The sequence below is a fragment of the Camelus ferus genome, chromosome 15 (assembly GCF_009834535.1).
Source record: "Camelus ferus isolate YT-003-E chromosome 15, BCGSAC_Cfer_1.0, whole genome shotgun sequence".
Taxonomy (NCBI): domain Eukaryota; kingdom Metazoa; phylum Chordata; class Mammalia; order Artiodactyla; family Camelidae; genus Camelus; species Camelus ferus.
In genome coordinates, this window is record NC_045710.1 from 36,655,494 (window position 1) to 36,681,716 (window position 26,223).

The 26,223-nt window shown below is 38.4% G+C and overlaps 1 protein-coding gene and 1 long non-coding RNA gene across 31 annotated transcripts in view; both read right to left on the minus strand.

Moving 5' to 3' along the window:
- Positions 1 to 26,223, minus strand: part of NRXN1 (neurexin 1) — a 1,021,444-nt gene that overhangs the window by 771,513 nt on the left and 223,708 nt on the right. The gene's annotated exons all lie outside the window — the stretch shown is intronic.
- LOC116668977 lies at positions 1,338 to 25,675 on the minus strand. Its single transcript, XR_004326321.1, has 4 exons — positions 25,666 to 25,675; positions 19,223 to 19,229; positions 4,425 to 4,432; positions 1,338 to 1,972 (listed from the first exon to the last, which is right to left on the minus strand). It is a non-coding gene; the product is annotated as an uncharacterized LOC116668977 (long non-coding RNA).

Genomic DNA, 26,223 nt, shown 5'->3' on the forward strand with positions numbered 1-26,223 from the left:
CCTGAAAGCCTAATCTTTGGCTGGCAGTCTGAGAAATGGCTGTGTTGCTGTGGCTAAAGAGTGCTTTGAAGAAAAGGAGCATGGCATCCTAATGTGAGAAACCGTGCTTTGTTTCTAAATGGGATGGTTTTCTTAGTGACACACTGAAGTCAATATTTTTCCTACTGAATGACAGGATTTCTGGATTTAAGTGTTAGTAGGTGGAGACAAATAGTGTCTCTTACACATGCAGAGAACTACACTGAGTAACAGGATTCCACAGAAATGAGGGAACCCTCAGTCCAGGTTCAGGGACCTGAGTTAAGTAGAAACAGTTATTGAATCAATAAAGAAAGGGGTATGGCACAGACACAGACCAGCACGTAAGAGGTGACATCTGTGGAAGAGTAAAGTAAAGTAAAATAGGGTATGGGAAAGAAAAAGTGCAGCAAGAAAAAGAGAGCAGACTAATAGCGGTGTTGTAACCAGACAGACTTGGCATAAGCAAAGAACTTAACTGCTAGAGAAATACAGAAAAGGCCTTACATCTCTCATTACACATAACAGTATATCTCTTTTAAAAAAGTTCTCAACAAAGCACTTAATCAAATACAGTTGAGTAGAGGACTACCTGAATAACACAAATAATACACAAATATATTCACGGTAGAGTAACACCAGGCAAACCTACCAATTATCTTGTCACTGGAATGGTGCCCAAATATTGACGGTCTCTCACGGGGCATGCCCAAGAAAAAGCTGAAGGGGACAGGACTAGATGCAGGGTATGCAACATCTGAGGTCTCACTATTCCCAAGAACTGGAACTTCTTTCCAATATCAGCCCATAACATCTCCTGACATGCTCACAAGGGAGATGGGCAGCAAAGACAATGGCACTTACTTTCATTCTCTAGCATGAAGGAATCTCTGTACTTTTTAGAATGGAATAGACAGCTCTCTTGAATTGGTTTATTATAGGGGCGACCGGGGTCTGCAGTTGGAGGTTAGTGAGGTTCTTATCCATCTGAGAACTTCAAGTTTCTCTAAAACTAAAATAAGAGGCAGAAAGGCAGAAATAGTTTAACAAACAGAAGGACCAGACACAACACTTCAGTTCAAATGCCCCTTTCCTAAATTCAGGTATGTTGGGTTCTCTTCTTGTGCTTCATGTCGTCTCACGGCAAAGCTGCAACCGTGATGCTTAGAACTGCCAACCTTTACTTAATGGCTGACTGTCTAGTCACCAAGATTAATTAGCTGAAAGACGAAATCTAGATGCTAATGAAAGCTAAAGGCTTATCCATCATTTGATCACTGGAATTTTACTAATTAAAGAGCAAAATACAAAGGGTGATTATATCTTCTTTCTTAGGAGCTATTTTAAAATAACCATTACTCTGGCTTTTTTTCTTAACCTTCAGAAATGAATTAGGTTGGTGGCATTCTTGCTATTTCTTTGTTTCTGTCTCCAGAGTAATATAGTCTTTTTCCTCCCTTTTGTCTACACTGGTCTTACAGATCAACTGCATGTCATGAAGTAAAAACTAAAACACTTTTGAAAACTCTCACTTATCTATTCTCACCAAACTAATCACAAAGCTATGCTTCCAAGACCATCAGGTAATATGAGTGTGATCTCTTCCAGGATGAGAATTCTTTCCAAGGCAGACTGAAGCTCATTTACTAGGTCTATTGGTGAGTCAAGTTTCCATCCCATAAAATGATTATGGCCCAAGGGAATGTGTCAGAAAACTATGCATAAGGGTTTCTAAATTATTAATTAACATGAGGATTATCTTCAAACTAAAAACAAAAAGCAATCATTGATTCTCAGCAAAGCATAAATACGAAAACAACATTGTGCCCATGGACTTCTACATAAGAAGACACTTTTCAGTAATTCTCTTGGGTGGGTGAGGGGGGCAAATTAGGAGCATGGGATTAAGAGATGCAAACTGCTATACATAAAATAGATAAGCAACAAGGATTTACTACATAACCCAGGGAATAACATTCAATATCCTGTAATAACCTATAATGGAATATAATCCCCAAAATAACTGAATTACTGTGCTGTACATCTGAAACTAACACTAAATCAAGTATATACTTCAATAAAAATAGGTAAATAGATAAATAATTCTCATTATAAATAGGTCACCTTTAGTAGTGAAATATTAGAGATAAATTACATGTTGCCTACGTATATGTATTTCAAGATAAGAACGTTAGTAACACATAAACCCTTCTGTGTCTGTCTGTCTGTCTGTAGAATTTGTGAATCTCATAGTGCACTGGGCGCAGCATCCTACTGACTAGTCAGAAGTGGCGCTGATGGGAGCCTGGAGTGCAGAGACTCCCACAGCTCTGAGTTTCTGCATTTGGATACATTCCACGTAAGGACTTTGTCTCCCTAGTCTAGGCTTCTGGGTAATTTACATACATCAAAAATACTGGCATAAAACAAGACGCATTAGATGAGGAATCCGTCACCAATTTTGCCACCATCTTCACATGTGATTCAGGAAAAAAATCAATAAATCACTCTGCATCTCAGCTACTGGATCTATCAGGTAAGATAAGCAAATAGTTGGGAAAAACTCAACCAGACAGTGCATGAGAAAGTTCATTGAAAATGAACGTGTTGTGAAGGTGCAAGACACAGTTATGGAAGAGCTGATGTGTCAGGAGCATTAGTAGGTTTCAGACTAAACCCTTATGGTCTGTTTTTGCTTCAGTTAAAGAGATGAGGGTAAGTGTGCTTCAGCTCTTTGACTGTGTCAATAGCAGAGATGGGACCACTATGGCCAAGAGTTTTGTTAATTAATTGGAACCTTTCCTGACCAGTGTTTATCACTATCAATCTAACGGACCCAGGCTTTCATTTACTTCGCTAGCAACTGATAAAGATCATCAGAGTGCAGATCATGTCTAGCATCACTGGCTATTTGGAGGAAAGGTGTTCCCCACTTACCAGCCTCAGAAAGCTGCCTCTAGGAGAATTACGGCTTCTGCACAAGCAGATCATAGACTCAGTTTACGCTTCAAGAAACTCTATTTAGTGGCGACTGCACATAGGTCATTTTTAAAAATCTCACTGCACACAGCCTGATCCTGTGCTACTCAAACACGTCAATGGTTATGATTCATTATTCTTCAAAGGCCTCAAGCTGGTGTTCAATATTCCACTGGGAGCTTGGGAAATGGATTTGTCCCTTCACTGAGTTATTAGGCGAGTTTCAACACATCTTTTGATCAGCATGAAAGAGTCCAGAGAACTCAGCCTCTGTCAGAGGGATTCAGAGAAGGGATCTTGTATTTTACAGTACATGGAAAAGGGTGTTAGTCACACATTATTTGTTCCAATTATGGACCTCTGTTTAGGCCCTTCTCTTCTCTTGGTTCCTTTTGTCCCACCGGTCAAATCTTACCTGTACCCCAGACCTAGACGGAGTCCCATCAGCTTTATGAAGACTCCTCTAAGGAGGGAAATCTCTCCGCCTGTGGAATCTATAAAGCTGCTGCCAGGCACCTCTTCCCACTCACAACACCTCTTCTTCTGCAGCTCCTTTCCTGTCAAAGCCACCACGCACTCTTACCATCCTCACTCTCAACCCCGCATCCAATTAATAAAAAAAAAAAAAAACAACTCTGAGAATTCCTAAATACATATCTCATTTCAACACTTCAAAAAATACCGTAGTCCATTATAGCAGTGATTTTCAATTGTGTGCATATGTGGGGGACTGACAGGGACACAAAATCGCTAAGGCATGTGTAGTACGCAAGTCCTTCCACAGCTGCCCTACCTGGAGGTGAGACTCAGTGCTCCCAGTCAGCACCACTACTTACGCGCACTGTCCCAGTCTCTGAAACGTCTTATACCTCACTTATCACCCTCCCAACTGGTTTTCCCATCTCCAGTCCTATTCTCCTAACCATGACCTCAACCAACCAATCCATTCTCTACCTTGCTTGCTGAGTAACTTTGAAAATACAAGCCCAGTTCTGTCATAGCCCTTTGCTAAGTCCTTCAGTGTCTCTCCATCCTCTTCCAGGTGAAGTCTGAACTTCTCAGCAAGAGGGAAAAGGCTACAACTTCTGTTCTGACCTTTCCTAGCTTTCTAGCTCCTTCTCTTCCCATCGCCTGACCCCCTCCTCCTTTCCCAGGCCAGCTCTTGTCCTGCAGCATTGTGTGCAGTTCTCTAAATAGCACCAGTTAGTCCTGCAGAGCTTTTCACGAGCTGTCCTTCCTGGCTGACCCTTGCTCTACCTTGCCTGACTAAATGGGCTACTTAGCTTCCACTCCTTATGACCCCTTTCCTTATCAATTCCTCCCAGTAGCCTCCTTTGACTTCTGGAGAGTTTTTAGGAACCTCCTTTTATTTTCCTTTAGCATGAAATGACCATGGTCCTTATCACAATGTATCACACACTAATTACCTGTTTAGCTTCTGTCATCATCTCACATCTCACTGGACTATCGGCTCCTTAAGCAAAGGAACGTGTCTCGTTAGTTTTAGTTTTTTCCTTTCTTTCTTTGCTTTTCGGGTTTTGTTTGGTTGTTTTTTTTTTTTTTTTTTGGTATGCACAGTGTCTCTAACACTATGTTTAGCACTAGGTAATGACTGAATGAATATATGAATGGATGAATGAGAAAACATTTCAAAAAGCTATGAAAAAGTAAAGTGAGTCAGTACAGCAAAGTGGAATGGTTATGAAACTCACACTCAGCAGTTTTGTGACTCTCCACAAATTAAATGAATTTAGGGCCAGCTTTTCCAATTTTATAAAAAGATCATTAATATCATTCTTTACTTCACTGAGTTTCTGTGAGAATAGACTAGTTTCTGTAATGGAAAGCTATAGGATGTTACTATTAATTAATCTCAACTAGTTACTTCTCTTCCTGGCTGTCTGGAACACTCTCTGGACCATAGGTTTTCAACTGTAGGGCCTGAGAGAGTTGGGGTTGGGTCTATCTGTTATTTTACCACTATTTAACTCCTATTTAATTTCTCTAGGCTTCGGTTTTTCTATCTGTGAAATAATGATGACTACTCTTGGTTTCTGTGACTACTAAGTGGGATAATACATATACAATATAAGATACATAGCTTAATTAATGCAAAACACTAATAAGAGCTTAATTAATGATGATGATGATGATGATGATGATTACAGCTGGTGCCTAATAAGTACTTGATGCATTACAATTAATTAGCTAAAACCTTTTTATATCCAGGAAATAAATCTCCAATTTCCCTTCGTGGCCAACTTGTGGAGGGAAAGAGGGAAGGCACGGAGGGCAGAGAGATTAGTTTTCTTCCAGCACATGTCAGAGTTCCCCACTTTTGTCTTGTAACTCTGCTGTTGAAGGTGATATTTCATCCTATGAAGTCAGTTATGAGATTTCCTATACAGAGTGATGAAAAAGCCTGTAACAGCTAGCGACCTGCCTTCCCTGCTGTTTCCTCTGCAGAATAATTTTGCCATAAAAAATAAAGGGGACATCTCTTTTTATTGAATTATGATGAATTTCCAACCGACTTATCCCTCTTGGAACTTAGGAGTGTCCTACTTTCCCCTCCAATGACACTCCCACTGAGATGACATGTGACACATCCCAGGGAAGCATCAGAACTAAAGAGAAGGTGAAGGCTCAGCCACACCCATCAGCACTTCCTTTTGCTTTAAGAAGAAACATCACTCCCTGCCATCACCTCAGTCTGTATCTCTCTGTTCTCAGGGTTCTTTTATTCCACTGGCCAAGAAGAGATTCACAGGCAAGAGCGCATGTGGAGCAGCAGAGACTATCTCCCTCCCTTCGTCCGTCCTTCCCTCCCTTTCTTATGTATACTTATTGAGTATCTACTATGTGCCAGCCACTGAGCAATGCTGAACAAATAAAGCCGACCCTATGGAATTATGGGAGGACAGGACATACAGCAAATGTGTTCCCAACGAATTCCAAGTGGAACAAATGACAACCAAATCATACTTTAAATGCATCAATGAAACTAATCTCTACAGCTGAGTTTAAACCTTCAGTGACTATTTCACCTCCATCTACAGAGCAGGTGAAAATGAGTAACATGCAGTAGTGAATATTCACTACATACCAGTCGCTATGCCTTTTCCACATGATTGTCACATACACACACAAATTCCTATGTGGTAATATGCTTATCATTACATCCACTTTACAGATGAGGAAACAGAATCAGAGCAGCTGAGCACTCAGCCCAAAGTCACAGCATTAGTAACCGTCCTTGGACCCAGGCATCCTGCTCTACAGCACACGTGCACAGAGAAAGAGACTCTGACACACTATTTGCAAGGATGCTTCAGAAAAACTTACTGAAGGAGGCAATAAATGAGTGTCATGAATATGACAATCAAATCACATCAACAGAACTCAGGTCACTAAGTTGCCAGAATGTTCGAGAGCTGATTTGTTGTAGTCTTCATTTTTTAGTAAATGAGAGACATAAGTCTCTCATCTTCCAAGAGTAGCACACCTGTGATAGTTCCTGCTGAATCTACTAATCACATATTTATAAAATTTACAGAGAACCTTCCCTCAAAGTTCAATGTCTGTAAGTTGCTATTGTTGTTATTCAAACAAAGGAGACACCTGGTACTTCCTGCTTCACCTCATTTCATCTCAAGTTGAGATATGGTTGGGGGATGGAACAGGTATTGGAACAGCTCCTGTGAAAACTATTCTGACCAACTAAGAGATAAATTCTTTGAAAGCAATTTAACTATCTTGCAGGGCATTTGAAGCACAAGAGTTAATTTGAGAAAAAAAACTTTCTGTTTAAACTAAAATAAATTTATAACAAAATTATATTATTAAATATATTAAATTATAAAATAAAATTTATATTAAAACATTTATTTACTTTCTGGAATGTAGCATAACTCTACAAGGTTAGAGAAAATGAGGAAATGGAGCTGAGAGAGGAGGAGGGGGAGAAGCAGGGGGAGGAGAAGGAGAAGAAGAAGAGAAGAGAAAAGAAGGGAAGGGGAGGGAAGGGAAGGGAACTCCTCTCAAAGACATATGGAAGACAAGCACAAGTGGTCACCAGGAAAGGAAAAGTATCACCCCCTAGGTGCGTGTCTGTCTTTTCTCACTTCTCCTTGTCCCTCGTCATCTCCACTCCAGGGAAGCAGGGAGGAGATTTCCTCCCAATGTATTAGTATCCACTGAAGGCCGGTGAACTGTGTGCATGCTTGAGGGAGAAGGAAACTGAAGAGAGTGCACACAGAACACCAAATGCAGTTACAGCCAAGGCTTCTACATGTACCAACAGAGCCAGCTGGAAGACACGCATATCCAGAATAGCGAGGCACCTGCACTTTCAGTCATGCTCCTTGTAAGTATCTCATAAAAATCTGAGTATCAGAGTCAGGGAACAGGGAGGTAAGCAGGTGAAAACAACAATAAAAACAGTGAGCCAGCAAGTGTTAAACTTTCAGAAGCTCAACAGAGCAGCAGCTATTGTGAGACAGGAATGGAAAGGTGCTGACATGCAAATTGATGTAAACCAGCGATATCTTAAAAGTAATGTGTTGCCATTGATCATGTGAGAAACCAAAGTTAACAGTCTCAGTGACTGGTTTTATACATAGGAGAGGAACTAACTTTTGAATGACCTGGCCTTTTGTATCTGGGCAGATAGTTAGACAATTCGAGCTCATGTGCTACAACGAAACTCTCAACTGTCATGAGTCACAACTGCGTTCATTTTAAAAGAAGATTCATAAGAGGGAACGGCTTTTTAAAGAATATATTGCTTTCATATTTCTTCCAAGAACTTCAGAAATTAGGGAGCACAAGGGAAGAGAAGTTCCCATCCATCAGCAAGAATAGAAATGGGCTTTGACATGCCTGGCTAAGCATTTTCCCCATGATTTATGGGCAGAGGTGCTGCTTACATGGATGGGGTGGGGTGGGGGTAAGGGAACTGAAATCGTGATCTTAGAAGCTCCTATATCAGAAGCACCTGAATACAACACAAAAATGCATATCCTGGTCAATACTAAAATACTGAATCTCGGAAGAAAGCCCCCACATTTCCACTTTTAAAAAGCTTCCTCCCCAGGGATTGGCAATATCCTCGAGTGAAGCGACAACAGAGGGCAGGAGACTTCACATGGGTGGATAGGGGAGAGTCAGCAAAACTGGGTTACAAGTTTCCTTAGAAATCAAACAAGGCTTCAGGATTTAACGAAGTTCCACAATACTTCTAGGGTTAATTATGGAGTATGTTGAGATTAATTCTACATAGAATGAAATGACATCAATTAACATGGTTGGTTGCTGCCCAACCTCACCTATGAATGTTTTAAGAGCATCTTTTGGATAAACTCCTACAGGTAGATAAAATCCACAAAGATGAGTCACCATGGTCACCAAACAGAGTCAATTATTGGAGTTGCATTGTTTCTCCAGTGCAGTTATGCAGATTATTAGGGCTGTCATATTGGATGAGGTAGAAAGTCCAGCATTACTAAACACTTAGCAAAAGTCATATCTGAAAAAAACAAACAGTACTTAGAGATTTCTCTAAAGGAATGAACCAATACCTGTATTCATATGAAGCCATTTCAGAAACAGGGAAACCATTTAAAAACATACGAGTAAAAGTAAAATTAATGAAAATACCTTGAATACAGCGACTAGATGAAAGATTTCTGATTTTGACTAACGTAAGAATTTGGGCAACTAAATCAGTTAATTTCAAGGAGCCCTACACGTTGAAGGCATTTGTCCAGGAAAGTTGTTTAGGACCTGCCTAGTCAACCTTGAGAAACGGCACAACTGTCACAGCCATGGGGAGAAATGCATGGACATTATAACAGCATCTGCCTTAAACACTAAATTTAAAAGTGCCTTAGATTGTGTGGCTGTGTATGTTTTTTTAATGTACTGGTTTAACTGGTTTTATACAATAATGCATCTGTATTATTACACTTAGTACTTCGTACTGTAATTAAACATTTTTATATCTTCTCTCCCCACTAAATTGTAAACTTGACTGCAGATTGAATGAATTAATTTTATTTTATTTATTTATTTTTTATTGAAGTACAGTCAGCTACAATGTGTCAGTTTCTGGTGTACTGCACAATGTCCCAGTCATGCATGTATGTACATATATTCATTTTCACATTCTTTTTCATTAAAGGTTATTACAAGATATTGAATATAGTTCCCTGTGCTATACAGAAGAAACCTGGTTTTTTAAAATCTATTTTTATATATAGTGGCTAACATTTGCAAATCTCAAACTCCTAAATAAAATGCCCAGTATTTTGTGTAATGTTGTTAATACTTATTTTCCAAAAAATGCTTACCAAATCAATCTGTCCTTGTAAATGTTTATTTGGCAGAGAGAATTTGTATCTGACAATTCAAAGAACGTTAATGTAGTGACTACTAGATATTTGATACTGTGCTAAGGCACTTGGAATGCAAGTACAAACAGAAAATTGTTCCTGCCCTTGAGAAGGTCATAGTCCAGTAGACCGGGAAATTTCTGAATGTATTATAATGCTGCAGTATATGTCTTTACTAAACAATAAATACTCCTTTAAAATGAATAATCCCCTGAATAATGCATCCAGATTTTCATACATTGAGTTTATGTGAATTTACCTATGCGATGTAATTTACATTATTAATGCATTCTAACTGTGGGCCAAACAGGTAATACAAATAGGGGCATGTAGTTAATATTTGTTTTATTACAAACATGCCCAAATATATAGAAGCACACTAAAGAAACAATAGAAGAATTCAGATTTATAATTGTGAGTGCTAAATTATATCAGGTGGTGTAATTCTGACTTATAATTTATCATACTCTCCATTTTTTTGATAAAAAGACAAATTATAAAAACACTAACTGTATTTCTAATTCTAAACAGATTTCTGCCCAAACCTTGGAGACTGTGCACTTTCATAAATGTGTTCAAACTCCTTCTCTCATAAATCTAACGTGGTTGTTTCCTCCATGCAAGGAAGAAATGTTGAGACCATTATATGAGATTCTCTGCAGTCTATTTCTTAGCCAAGTGTAAGAAGTATATGAAATGTTCTAATGAAAAGGGCACTGAACTCAGAGATAAGGAGGTACAAATCTTAGTTGAAAATGGTAACTAGTAGAAAAAAATAACTAACAGATGACTTCAGACAAGGAGCCAACTTTATTTAGGCTTCTGTTTCTCTTCTTATAAAGGAAAAGCATTTGCCCAGGAGGACTCCAATGCCGCTTTTAGCTCTAAGTCTCTAGGATTCAGTGATGAGCAGTATCCTCAGAGATTTTATGAGGAAGAGATGGCTGGTTTCTGCCGGGTCAGTGGCAATCTCCATGTGGGAAGTTCACACCCTAGTTAAGATTATCCCATATTGAGAGTCCATGGCTAGTTTCACACCCTACAGCCACTCCCTTATCCAATTCCCAAAATGCATTTGGATTCGGGAATCTCAGCTGGTAAAGCAACAATCACCACAAACAACAACAACACACCCACAAGTGGTCCGAACTTGAAGACCAAAGCTTCTCTTGGGATTTTTAGGACATGGTCTCAGCTATCCAGCTTCCTGGAAAATAGAGCGGGTGGCAAGTGTTAACAGCTCATGTTTTCCTAAGAACAGGCACAGAAAAAAAATATGTTGCTTTTTCACATCAATTTATGAGGCTCTGGCAACGCTAGGGAATAGAGCTATGGTTTCCAGGTTCTGCTTTAGAAACTTCCTTTTTTCCCACACCACCACTCAAGTATCCATGCTTTCGGCAGCACAAAAGGTATCTCTTCCAATTCTAGAAGGCAGCCCTTAAAATCTACAGTTAAGCAACAACAGGCCAAAGCAAGCCTATAGGATCACAGATGGGTTATCTGACTCAATCACAGACATTGCCTTAAACTCCAGCAAGGAAGCCTGCTGTCTCTAGCGCACTAACATCATTCCCCGAGGGCAAGGTCTGGTTTCTCCGGGAGTCCTATTCATAGAAGCAGTATACCTTTTTATAAATGCAAATGTAGGATAAGTATAGTCAAAAACAATGCACAGGATGGTTCATTTAAAAGAGATAGAGTGAGAAATCACTTTCTCTGTATTTATTTTCCCAAGGTTTCTCACCCCAATGCAGAATAAGATTCCAGCTTTAGACACAGTAAGAAACCAGTAACCATGGGACACGTTGCCTGGAAACAGCCTGATTACAACCAACTCACTGAGCTACAAGGAAATTCTACCTGATCCTTTAGGACCATTTGTCATGCCCTATTATGATGATAAAGAAAATTTATACTTTTGTAAAGCCTTCAAAAATTATTGCCATGAAACTGAAAAATCTGGGCATCTGCTTTGGGGAAGAAATGGGAAATTAACACGACCATCCTGTGTCAAAAATTGACAGCCCAGACAAAATAAAGAAAAATTAGTTCAGCACCATGCAGAGAATTCAGAAATCAAAAAATCCAAATCCAACGCTGAGCAAATAATGTCTGGGAATTGCAGTGTCTGCTATGGGGGTTAGAAGCCAAGGCAGCCGGAAAGTCACTAATAAAGGGCATTTGTATTCTGTGGCAGTGCTTCTTCACTTGTACTTCCTGTACATCTACTGCAGACCTTTCAATCAGATGCTGCCATTAACAGCTGCTTTGAAACATATGCCAGTTGGTTCTGTTGTGCCCTGACAGGTGGACAAGATTTGTCAGGGCAATAAAATTATAAAAACACTGCAAAGTTTAGCAAAATCTAAGGGTGTCTATACAATTTTTTTAAATCGTTAATGATCAGTCTCAGAAGATAGGACCTATTTTTACATTAGTAGAGTAATATTTTATAGCTACATGTCTGAATATGTGTATATATACTTACATATCTTTTAATAGATGTATAAATAATTTTTTTTCTTTCAAGCATAGCAGGATTTATAAAGATGCATAGGGAAAGCTGGCTCTACTAAAAAATTTTTCCAGCTATTGATCCACCAGTTATATTAGACTAGGGTGCATCCCACAGGACAGCTCAGATGTGGCCTGGGACCCATCTTAATATGGACTTTGCCATTGCTTGAATCCATGATTAATTTCTAGACACATCTATCATGCTCTTGCTGGAGTATAGAGATGCACATTTCAGTGAAGATCAACTATCATCGTTTTGAATTAAATTACACTCTCGATTGTGGGAAATGAATTCAGTCCATTCGTTAACTGTAGGTAAATGCTCGATACTCCAGAGCAGCAGACATCTGTAGAGTGAAGTTTCTAGCTTACATTTAGCAATACGTGCTAATGGAAGTAAATAATTTTTACTTTAATATTTATCAGTCCTTCAGATATTCCATGCACACCCACAGTACTCTCAAATATAGCTCCAGGGTAAAGTGTAGTCTAGACCCTAGGCTTCAGGGAATATGTCTTAATTTCATGTGAACCCCTGGTACTTATCTCACTCCCAGCACACAGGGGACATTCATGAAATCTCTGCTGAACTGAATCAGGCACCAGCATCAACAAAGTGACTGACAATGCGATTTCAGAGCTGACTGAGATAGACATGAAAAGGAAAAGAGGCTACAGATTGCTCTAAAGAGATGTAAGGATGGTGTTCCTTCATCCTGGAAGCATAGTGGTGGGAGATTACGTGAGAAAACAAAGAAAATCACCAAAAGACACTTTCTGAACGTCTTTAGTTTCTATCTCCATCTACCCATTCCATTCACAGTATATATTATTGTTACAATAATTCTCCCAAAATACAAAATCCCAATACTACTCAGCTGCTTAAGAACCTACAATGAAATAATGAATGAAAAAAAAAAAGAATGAATAAAATAAACTTTGTCCTCAAGAAACAATTTGGTTGCCTAGATGGAAATAAATACATGATGTTTTTAAGAAAACAGGAGTTGAAAGAAAAGTTCAGTGTGAGCTAAACTGTCAGGAGAAGCTGCTAAGAGAAGAATTTGAACCATGTCTATTCATTTGAATGAATAAAGAAGAAAAAAGTTAGGCCCAGTTGAGCAAGAGACAAAACCAAACCCTAGAGATAAGAATTTGAATAGTACATTAGGAAAGATACAAAGATACACTGGGAGATGGATTATTGACAAGAAGGCCTAATTTGTCCTGACCCATCCTTGATCAGCCTTCGAATTTCCCATATCCCTAATACCATCCCTCAAATACAGGCTGATGTCCACACTGTGAAAACTTCCCGTGTACAAAAACTACCTAGTTCAAGAGGGAAAGCGCAGCGTGAGGTAGCGTATATCTGCACTGAGCTAACGTCCATAGGTTGTAGGTGTTCTGTTGAACAAAGCACGAGGAGGTTAAATTCAATGCCCTACAAACAGGAACGATAGGGACGCCTTGTCTTTCTATTGTCAAATAAAAAGTAGTGCGATTACTTGACAAGACGAAGACAGCACTTTCTTTCTCTGCTCCATTCTCGCAGGAAATTTATTAGTGAAAGGTACTATTAAATCCCAGTAATAAGCTACAATACAGGTACTTCACCTACTTCATTTCCTTTACCCATGAGAATATTTCTTGCTTCTATAATATTATAGCAACTTGAACTCTACAATATTTCCATCTTTTTCAACTCCATTCTTGTTAGCACCAAACCCCAATCCACTATTCTTTGCAAATTCTTTGCAAAAACCCTTTCTCCTTCGGATTAATTTTTTTCTTCAACTCCCTCAACCTTAGTCCAAATGATCTCTCTTCAGATCTTATATTTTGCTTTGTTTCTTCATCTGTAGCTCTTGACATTTATTATTACTTTCCAATGAGACACAGAAAGGATATAAGGAGCTAAATGTTTTCACAAACCTGTATTCCTCTTCCTTTGCAGAAGAGGGAAATGAATGGGGAAAAAAACAACAACAAAGCTGCCAGATAGAAGGCCTGAAATAAATGACCTGCACCACCCATAGCAGAATTCCACCTCTTCCAGAATGTTTCATAAGAGAGAATCAATAAAAGCCGAATCTGAAACACTGGTGCAGTGAAGTAGCTAAGCTCAGTGAGCTCCCAAGCTAATCCTGTGCTCTTAGAAGCTGCAAGTGCAAATCCCTTCACCTTTCAGGGGATGAGCTCACTACATAAATTGGCCTGTTTTTTGACCTCAAAACCCAAGTGGGATGGAGTTGGGGGGTGGAAGAAGCGATGAGGGGAAAGATTTCCAGGCCACTTGTTCTAAACTGAGCTCTTCTGGCAGAGGGAAGGACAAGGTTGAGTTTCCATGGCCCTGAGCCTGGTCACACAGCTGGAGTCACACTTTGCTCAACACAAACATCTTTCATTCACCACAAGCAACACAAAGGCTGTGACAGAACACTGCCAAAGAGCCGGTCAATCGCCACTGGCCATTTTCATTATCTAGGCTACCTAGGTAAGGTAACCCCCAAACTGCCCGGCTGCTACATTCACCTTCAAATCAGCCTACACCTTTTCCCTCTGACTACCTGATTAACATATTCAATTAGAATACAATAAAGACCAACATGAATTGAAGCAGAGGATTCAAAAATCACATCATGCTTATTTTCTCTAATGATATTGTTGGCTTACAGAAAAATATTTCTTTGCATATTAAAATTTCATCAATTCTAAAGAAGTATTCTTAAACAAAAATTGAGATTAAACTTACTAAAAGACTGCCAAATATCTGTACCGAAGCAACTCAAATGAATAGGTTGAGGCAGAAAATTAAATACATTTTAAATAGGTTGATTTGAGGATATTTAATACATTTGAATAGCATGCTTGTCATCTTATTTCAATTTCTTTAACCTTACAGAATTCTCTGAAGTAGCACTAAATAATAGTTGTGTATGTATGACACATTAAAAATGTACATGTTTACTTCTGAGGCTGTATTTTAGCTGATTGTGAATTCCCCTTGAAAAAAATTTTTTTAAAAAGTTCATGCAATTTCTACTAAGTGTACGGCATATGTTATACAAAACTTAAATATCACGAAGGGAACTGTAAATTACTTCAAACTGGTATATAAGTAGTCAACTGATTAATGGCATGCATTTAACACGTATTTTGTAACAGAATTCCAGTTTATAAGAATCCTGGCTTGAAAGAGCAGACCGTCAAGCTGCCCTGGAACTCTGATGACTCAAGTCCTAGTTCTTCATGAGAGCATATGGACAATCTGGATACATCGCTTTCATCTCATCCACAGACAGTCTCACCATTTATGAAATTCTTGTCATGATGAAAACCATTATACATCAAGGGTATTTTTTCTCCCCATTCTGAATCACCAATGAACTTTCTAAACCACCTTTCTGTTATCTAAACTAAAACAAGCAAACAAAATCAGAGACAAAACAACAAACACAACTTCATACATCTTTTCCCGTTGATTACGTATTTTCTTTCTTGCCTTGTCTTCACTATTAGCATACAAATTCCTATGTGCAAGAATGTTGCCTCCCCTCTCCCCTACCTTATTCCCTGCTTAAGCACAAATTAAATAGAAATGTAAACAGACAATATAATTCGCCTCATCATAGCTCCGTGATGGTCTGATTCCCTGTGTGCTAGAAGTGTTTCCTTTTCTACTTTTCAGTCTCTTTCCAGGACATCGAATAATGTAGTCTATCAGTTAATACACAGCACTCCCATAAGAATATGATTCTCAAACGATGACAAAGAGAATCTTTCTTCCTTATTGTGTGAAGCCCCAGAGGGCAGCCAAAATCTCACCCATACTGTATTTCCTTTGCTTCTGTGCCATTCTAAGAATTTCTTCCCCTGAGATAATCTCATCTTTTCTTTAGATTTGTTTCTCAACCACCCTATGAATTTAGATTCTATAGCAGTTTCCTTGTACTCCGATGTTCGTTAATGATCTTAAAAATAACTACTTGATGGTTAGTAATCAAGTGTTAGAGTTCTTATTGTTCCATTAGCACATGCTTTGAGAATTTCTAAATTTCCATATTTACGGCTTTGCAGATAACTAACAAAAGTATAAAGACGACTCATTGAGCTCTGCCATTAAAGATACAAAGGCTGATTTATTAGTCTCAGGATTCTGTTTAGGCAGTCACTATTATTACAGAGAAATCTTTCCAAGTAAAAAACTTCATCCACCAAAAATTCTTTGTCACAGTGTTTACATGTTTGTGCTTTTGTCTCAACTCAAACATTTTGGTGTCTTTATAATCTCTTGTTTAAAAGTCAACCCTTCCACATAAACATACATCCCCAAGTTCACTTTTCCGTTGGAATGGGAATCATTATCTCTGAACATTCATTTGCGTGTCGCTTAATTGGGTGTGGTTTGGTTTTTGGCACTGTAATAGGAAAGCTTCACAGTCTCTGACCTCTAGACGTTTAAAATCCAAGATGAAGTAAATACTCCAAAATATTACTGTGGACTCAAAGCATAATGGGTCATTTAAAATAATACCAGGAACAAACAGACTGTCATTTTGACAGTCCTGAGAACAACATATGTCCCTTCACACTCCAACTTCTGTTGGATCATTAGACACAAGTTTGAACAATTCCAAGAAAAACATATACATAAAATTTTGAAATAAAATTTGGATGTAAAATATTAAGACTTACAAATGTATTTCAGAGAATGATTTACTTTATGAAATTATTTGGTCCACACATTTCAAATGATACATTTATCTGCTGGATTAAAGTAGATTTAAATGCTATCATTTATAGGTAACATTAATATGGGTTCAGTATTTGTTAAGAATGTCAAGAACGTAGAAAGGGAGATATACCTTTATATTACAGGACCCTGATCCATCATTTTGGAATATTCATGATGCTTAAAATACTGTATCAAGCTGTTGAGCCCCTCACTAATCGCAACTTTTCCATTTGACTAAACATCCCTGCATATCAACAACTGGAGAGCAACAATTTTTACCAAGTCCACCACACACACACACACACACACACACACACACACACACACACACAGAGAGTACTCATGTGAACAGATATTTCATTTAAAATAATATGAAAGTCCAAGTAAAGCCCATGTTTCATTTTATGAAGCCATACCCACAAGTCCCCAGGTCACTTCTAGTTATGGCACTGGGAGAACTTTTCTGCTGTGTTTATACCTTTGCCACATTCCACTGTTAGAATCCAATATTCTGCAGCCCCAATGGCCAGCGCCCATCAGTCCTAATCTCACTGAAGGAAACGGAAATACAATCTAACACCATGTCTGAAAGCACATAACTATATGCTGCAATCAAAGATTTAAATGACCATTTATTTCATCTTGTATTTGTCTGAGGAAATCCTTTACCAGCCAATTTTCTCCCCTAAGAATTGGCTTTCAAAGATAGAAGATCATTTGCATGCTTGCAGACAAAGGTAACAATTTCAAATGATGTATATTCTCTGGTGGTGAATATCTGTACAGAGAGTAGAGATTCAGTTATTATTATTGGATTTTATATATTGCTTAAATTAACTGCCAAGAAAAGTCTCCAAGAAATAAATTGCCTTTATGTAATATTACCTTTAATTTCTTTTAGCAAATGGGATATGAGGTTTAAGTGGGTTATAGAAAATCAAGTAAAAATATTTATGGGATACAATTTGCCATGGTTAAATGCCTGAAAGCAAACATTTTACAGTTAGTTTACTATGAATGTACCAGCATAGCACGGGAGGCTTTTGCAAGACAGAGAGTTGATTTTTAGAAAGGCTTACAGGTTGCAACAAAATTTTCCTGGTAACTTTTAACAAGCTGACCTTTGGGGCCCAGCCCATGTTGACTAGTAACAGGTACTCAGCATCTACAAAGCTTTTAAAACCATTTTGGAAACCAAATACTGCAGAACAAAAGCTTTCTATTCTATATCCAACTGTCTGGCATTACAAGCACATCAGAAGAGGAAACATTAAATACCTGACATTGTTATTAAAAAAAATATTTTAAAATATTTTATAGTATCTAAATATCTTAAAAGACTGAGTTCTAACCCATAGACATCTACAAGGGTCAGAAAAGCAGTGCAATGAAATACGAATGCAGGGCTGAGGATTAGGGCTGGGGCCAAATAACTTCTGAGTCTCGTTTCTCCAGTTATTAAAAGGGGATAATAATGCTGGCTTTACTGATCTCTTTGGGTTACTCTAGGGATAGAAGCCTGAATGTGAAAATGTTTTAAAATGTAGACAAATTTATACAAATATTAGATAATACTATCATTTTCATTTTTTCCCTATAATCCTGTCACAGGACCTATGTACTGTGTTATTAATAACACAACTGGGAAGGAGAGGGTAGGATTTTAGACACCTCTTTTTTTTCACACTTGATGAACTTCAGAAATACAATCAGTTAACAAACTCCTCACACACATTTAATGGCATCAGAAGCAGCTGCCGCTGACAATCATGTCTGATCCACAGGGACTGAGGGTGTAAAAACAATGAGTCATTACAGGTGCGTCTGTCTCTCTTCACTCAAAGGACACAATGAAAAAAAAAAAGATGAAATTCACCAAGCCCAGTGTTTTCAAACTAGAAAGAAATGGTATCAACTAGGAAAGCCTTTTCCCTCTAATTTGTGCTGAATTTACTTATAATTTACTAATTGGCTTTGAATAGTCTGCTACTGTGCTAGGTATTGCCCCAGATTATGAAGTAAGAGTGCTGTCTAACTTTAGGAAACACATTGTTTATAATAACAATATTAACAATATGAGGCATAATGATAGCAAACAATTAATTGTATTCTCAGGTAGAACCTTGGTAAGAAGAGATAAACAAGAAAGGCTACTGGAGTTAACAAAAGTAAGGTGGAAAGACATTAAAATGGTTTTAATGAAAGTGATAAAGGAGATGGAATTTGAGATAATTTTGAGAGATTCCTAGGATCTTGGTAGGAGAAATATTAACAAAGAGAGACTTGAAAGGTGGATATGTTCAATGTTGACAAGTCGAAACTGCTTCAGGAATATCCTGCTACAGTTTCCTCATCCTCGTACACTTGCATGTATTTATGCAAAATGCTAATGTTCATTCATTACAACAGGTGACATGGATAACCTAAATTTTAAAAAATTTCTTTTAAACTGGCAAATAGTACAGTAGAGTCCCTATTGATTAAAAATGAAACATTTTATTATACATGAAACACATGTTTTTAGAAATTTTTTGAAAGTGCAAATACACAAAATGACCACATATAATTCTACCACTACAGAGCTATCAACATTTTGATGTTTGTCCTTCAAGACTATATCTGGAGAGCTAACGGGCAGCATAGTGATTATAGTCAACAATAGTGTATTATAAACTTCACAGCTGCCAAGATTCTAGATCTTAATTGTTCTCACCACAAAAAGAAATGACAATTATGTGATGTAACAGATATGTTAGCTACTGCTACAGTGGTAATCATATTGCAATATGGAAATATATCAAATTAACACATTGTACACTTTAAATTTATATGGTATTATATGCCAATTATATCCTAATAAAATAAAATTAATTTTAAAGTAAAAAAGACTATGTCTGTATATATATAGTAGACGTTTATAATTTAAAAATGAACATTTTATACATATTGCTCTGTAATGTGCTTTTCCCACTTAGCAATATAGCTGAATAACCTTAAATAACATTAAATACTCCACAATATAATTTTTAATGGCTCCCACGTATACTATTATGTAGTTTTTTTTTTAATGGTATCACCATTTATTGAGTACAAACTATGTATTAAACATTGTGTGAAATAAGAAATGTCCATAAGGTTCATTAGCCAGACTTCAGAAATTAAATTACTAATATCATGTGTTTTTAATAAGAAACTTTTTATGGATACAAAATTTTTGATCTACCGGTCTTGATCTTGTTATATGTCTTGAATATCAAACCCCCATGATATTATTTTTGAGATTCTTTTTGTGTGTTAGTAATAATTTAACTTCAAACTTACCATATGTTTCTCTTTAAATTTCAAACTAGTAGCCAGGTATTCTTTTTTTTAATTTTATTTTTTATTTTATTGAGTTATAGTCAGTTTACAATGTTCATCAGTTTGTTTGTATTATTATTTATCCAGGTAACTTTTATTTTCTTGTGTGCAATGCCATGATCATCTTTCTAGGCAATTATGTAAACCTCTGATTATTTACTTAATGAATTCCAGAATTATGATTACTGGGCTGTTTGAAACTGGCTGCCAAAGGTTATTCTAATTTTCATTCCATCATCAACAGGTTAGCTTTACTCTACTCATGTTCTCGTCAATGTTTGATACTTAAATTTTGATCATTTTTCCTATTCATTATATGAAAGTAACATTTTATTTACTTCCTTCATTTTTGTTTTTCTTTGAATGCTAACTAAGTGGCAGGCTTTAAAATTTATTACTCACTGTTTGTGCACGTGATATGACTAATGTTCCATTAAAATGCAACCAGTCCACTTTGGATGCTTTTTCATGTTTGTTTTTCTGTAACCATCCTCTGGGTTTGCTCCTCTTTACTGCTTGTAATACCTGGTTCATACTACCCAAGGAGACATGCTTGCACTGGGGATTCTGTGCATAATTAGTCTCAAGGACTGTACAGACACTGAGATTTGTATCCAGCGTGAGAGCTAACAAGACTGCAGTTTCAGGAATGCTGATTTCTAGGTCAGAGATGAAGGATAGTCCGTTATTTGCAGCAAAAGCAGTAGCCAGAGTATCAGCGTTTTTTTTTGGTGCTGGTTCTCTGACCCCATTTTCCACAGGGTAACACAAAGAGAGCTAGGTGGGCCCTGTACACACAGCAGGTTGTGTTAAAGGAGAGGAACTCAGAGCTTAATAGAGCCCCAGTATTTATAACGGGAGTAAACATTCCTGCCCTTTGCTCCAAAGCAAAATGTTATTTTTATTATATTAGACAGTGTATGTACATGGGAGGAAAAACCATAGATACAATCTACGTTTCAAGGACATTCATGGTAAAACTTGCTCGTAATGACAGTCTAGAGAAAAAGGTCAGTCTGTGTCTTGCGTAGATACACAGAAGTTTAAATGACTCACAGACAATTGTCTTCAGTTATTCCTGAACATGCAGAAAGAGAATAAAAGATTTTTCAGTGGAAGGAAGAAGAGTGAATCAAGGGCATTCAGCATTCAAGCTTCATTCCTGATTCACCCTGTGTAACTGTGTACCCTCGTAACAAAAACATATCAGCGCGCAGAGAATAAATGAAAGGTGGGTCCTGGTTAAACTGACTTCTGAAAACTGTACTTTCTTAAAAGCTTCAGTAAAAAGTGAATTTTCACCTTATAAAACAATTCTCTGTAGGATTCTTTAAAATATGAAGTTCTCCTACTACGATGAGAAAATAAACTAATCTAAGAAAATTTTTGTACTTTTTTTTTTTAAAGCTTTTTAGCATTTTAGTTAAGAGAGTGTGCTCGAGACCAAACTCCTGCCATTCAAATCTGGTTCAGTGTGCTTGGCCGAGTAACTTTGTTAAGGTCCCTTTGCTGTAAAATGGAAACACTGATGGATATTAACTCCATTTTCACAGATCTGGTGAAAGGTTGGACTGAATTAAGAGATATATAGTGCTTTTGACAGTGCCTGATACACAGGAAGTGCTCAATAAATGTCATTACTTTTATTACTACCACCTAAAACAAGGTCAGTAAGTTGACATATTCTCTTTGACACTTTCCCTCTGTGTACAATTAAATGCAAAATGTCTTCTTTTCTTGACTTAGAGGATAAGAGGATAGATGCTAAATGAAAGAAGCCTTTCAAAATCTAACTCCAATGAGAAATTGGTTATGGCTTTATTCAAATTATAGGTTATTTTTAAAATCAGAAGAAAAATTAAGAAAGGGTTGATGAATTCCTAAAGTTGGACTGCATCATTTATGATACAACTTCTTTTATTTCTACAATTCTACATATTGTGTTAAGAAAGAACCACACAAAAAAAATACTGTTGTATAGTTTATAAAACTCTACAACATACTGTTTATCTATACACAAAAAACTCTGAAGCACAGGAAGAGTACTAAAATATTCCCGGGGGACAGCGGGCTACATGGCCTTCCTCTCCAGCATTTGATCATTTCTCCCTGGGTTACAGTTGGTTCTTTTAAATCTGACACTAGTGTCTCAGGTCCCTTTCCAGAGATTCTAAACAAGAAAAAACAGGTTATAGTTAAAGAAATGATGGTGAATAAAGAGGGAGGCCAACTAATGAACAGTGGCTATTACAAAGGCAAAGCCACTGAACAATAACTGGGGGTGGGGGGGGGGGGGAAGAGAGCACTCTGTACAAGTTAACCTACACATTTTTGCAATTTCTATTATTTTTCTGAGACTAGCACTTTGGGGATGTAGAAGGAAAGCTTTGTTTCCTTCTCACCACCATCCCATTCTGTTATTATCACTGTGCCCATTTTACAGATGAGGACATTGAATTTTGGAGAAATTATGTGATTTGCTCAAGATGATGTATGTAGGAAACAATGAATCCAGGGCTTGAATCCTGGTATTAAAAGGCCAGTTTTCATAGTATTACATTGCCTCTGCTGACCCTGAATTTCAGCCAAGTGCTTATTCCCCCAGAGCCTACATCACAAACTGCTGAAATAATTCTCAGCCAACCCAACTATCAAATAAAGACTAGCCTCATCTCCTGGTTCTCAGCCAGCGTGGGATTCAGGTAACGGGGGATGCAGCTGATGATCTTGGTTGCACGGGGACCCTTGGGCTAACTCTGGCACCTACTGGGGCTTTCTTAGGCTCTCAGTCTGTGACTCTTTAAACTCTTCAGCTGTACTCCTGGCTAAGCCCATATCCGTAGAGAATAAAACAAAATCATAGATCAGGCTGTCTTTGCTATTTTGCCCTGGACATTCTCATTCTCTGAATCCTCCAGATAAATCACAAGCACAGCAACAAATCTATGGGGAAAAGGGATGGCATAAGTTCCATTTGAATAGCAATCTCTACCTTCTTTTCCACATTGTAACCACTATTCACAGTGAATTGTTATTTAGAGCATATTTCTCTCTAATACACTAGCCACATAAATCACCTGGTAATATACAAAGGAGTTCATTGTTCTTCACACATAACCATGGTGCTTCTTTTCCAAGAGCAGAAATAACGCATGCTGAACCACCAGTCCCCCACAGACATATTCATATCCCTTCACTTGGCCTATCCTTTGACAGAAATTACAGCACTAAAGTAGCTATTATTTGTGGCCAATGTATTTGTCCACTTCACCTACTCACCCAGGCCAGAAAGCTGGTAGGAAACTTGGTCTGCTCCTTATTCCTTATCCTGCATCTGCCCTTCGCCCTGCTCCGTATTTAAAGAATATCTTCCACTTTTCTTGAAGGCACAAGTAACAAATATTCAAAGCTTCACAGAATCAGGTCAAGCACATCTCCAGCTGAGATCTCAAACCTGGCAAAATTCTGGAAAATAACATCTATGTAATCCAACAGAGATTTTGTGAATCAAGACTTTGTATGTGCATGTGAGTGTATGTATAAGTGTGTGTGTGTGTGTGTGTGTGGTGGGGGAGAAGAAAGAGAGATTGATTTAAACTTTCTTCAATTAATATATTTCTGGGTGTATACCATTTATCAGGCATTGCACAAAGCACTTGGGATATAAAATGAATCACAAATAGACTCTGAAGAAATTAACTCCTTGTAACATTGAAGTCAAAGGGTCAGGTGCAGAAATAAGCGCTTTTGTTGTAGCATCAGAAGTCCTAGGACATAAATGTATACATGGTCTTCTGGGAGCAGAGAGGAACGTTACTCAGTTTCTAGGGACTGAAGTCTTGAAGGAGGTGGTACTAAGAACAACAGGTGCACAGGAGTGATCCTGGAAAAGAAGAATGAGAAGAGTGTTCCAGGTGGAGAAAAAAGAGGCCTGGAAAAGCATGCTGAGTGTGAAAAAGCACAGCAGTTCATAATTACTAAGACTGAAAGCTTGGGGCAAGGAGAAAAAGGTGATGCTGAAGAGATCCCAGAAGACCATGCACGCATACGACAAAGCTGGAAGTTCAACCCCTAGGTCATGAGGCATCAAAAGGCTTTAGGCATGTGACAAAATCACATTTACCTTTTAGGCGGGCTTGTGAAGGATGGAATGGGGTTAAGATCATAGAAGAGAACACACCAGGGGACTAATAAAACAGGTCCAAAAGATATGATGAGGGCCACCTGAGGAAAAGGAGACAGTAACAGTGAGGACAGGAGGGCCCATGAAGGGACACTGTACACATCCTGACATCCCTTCTCCTGGGACACAGGAAAAGGAGACCCAGCAGAGGGTATTAAGAACTGAATTGTGTCCCCATCAAATTCATGCGCTGAAACCCTCACCTCCACTATGTCTGTATTTCAGGAGATAATGAAGGTTAAATGAGCTCTTAAGGAAGGGGCCCTCCTCAGACAGGACCAGTGCCCTTACAAGAGGGAGAGACAGCAACCGGAGCCCTCTCCGCACTCGCTCTCACCCTCTCTCTCCACCTCCATCTCCCTCCCTCTGCACACATAGAGCATAGACAGCGGCCCTGTGAGGACACACAGAGAAGGCGGCTGTCTTTAAGCCGGAAGAGACATCTCAACAGAAACCAACCCTGATAGTTGCCAGGATCTTAGACTTCCAGCCTCCGGTACTGTGAGAAAATCAATTCTGTTGTTCAAGGCACCTACTCTGTGGTATTTTGTTACGGCAGTCTAAGCAGACTAGTACGGAAGATTTTGTTAAAAGATGTGGAACATGCAGAGAGAAGACAGTCAGAAAAACAGTAATAGAAAGTCCTGAATAAGCAGCAATGGTGAAGTAGAGAGAAGACCAGAGGGAGCTTTCAGTGGGGAGCTCCGGAGGATGAAGCAGTCGATACGTGAACTCCTTGCATCAGGGAATTGTAGAGCAAGGAGTGAGGGGCATTTGTTTCTGAGGAGACTATTCCAGAGTTGTGACTGGATCAGCCAAACTGTTGTCCAATGCCTACTGTACCCTGAAATTTATTTTCGTTCCTGGAGGCTGTGTCACAGCCAAGTCTGTTCCTTGTCTGCCTTGCTTCCCTGTGCCGTGTAACAGCCACACCCCCTCCCTCCTCCTGCATCAGCTGGAACAGGCAGGCCTTTCCCTCTGCACACAGAAACTGCCAAATAGGCAGAGTGGGAGGAAGAGATGTCAGGATGAGCAGAATGAAAACAACGGTACAGACAGACTCAAGGAATCCTGGGATGGGATGTTAGTAATCCAAGATTTTGTAAAAAAATATAAACCCTTTATGTTATCAACACAATTTATAATATCAGGAAACTGCCTGTGAGCATCATGAGAGCCATCTATGTAATATAGAAAGGGTGGCATGATGCTGTCTCTAAATGAAGACGGGCTCCTCAAAAATGACACCACAAAATCGGGTTTACTCACCTCTGGAACAAACTGGCTCAATTTAAATGCCAGACTACAAAGGGCTGCATCCGCACTTTGAAGACCTACCAACGGCGAGGAGAGGAATGGAGGGAAGCTCTGAGTGCACTTTTCTTCAGCACCTGCTGACATGGCAGGTGGGTTTTTGGACAGAATTTCATAAATGGAACAAATGAAGAATAATGATCTTTCCTTTACCTCTACACCATTATAGCCCCATCAAGTTGAAGACAAGTAAGATTATAGGATTTAGACAGTCCTTGTGGAGGAATTGGCAAGACTATTCTTCTGCCTACTTAAAAACAGTTTCAATTTTGATCTGAGGCATATCTCTGTGTGTGTGGGGGGTGGTGGCAGAGTTTGTATGACAGTTGCCCTCCTTTTGTCTTCCACACTAATGCTTCCCACCTGTGCTTTTAACATCCAGATGCTACCATATTTTAATTATACTGATTAATGTCTGCATAAGAATTACAAATGATAAACCAATGTTCCCTCAAATTAGGTAAGTCAATCTGCTTAAAGGCAGAGCAGTGAAATAGGACATGGGGCTAAAATCATTTAAGGGAATGTCTTCATTTGTTTTTTGTTTGTGTGCTTTTAATTAAAGGTGACAGAACCACCCTCCGCGACTAGTGCAGCAAGTGTGATGTGCAAAGATGAATGCGTTTCCAGCTGCGGGCAGCATTGCTGTTTTTAACATTATTACTCTCACTGTTGGGGAAACATCTGTGGAAAGTAAGAAAAGGGGGGAATTATCTTAA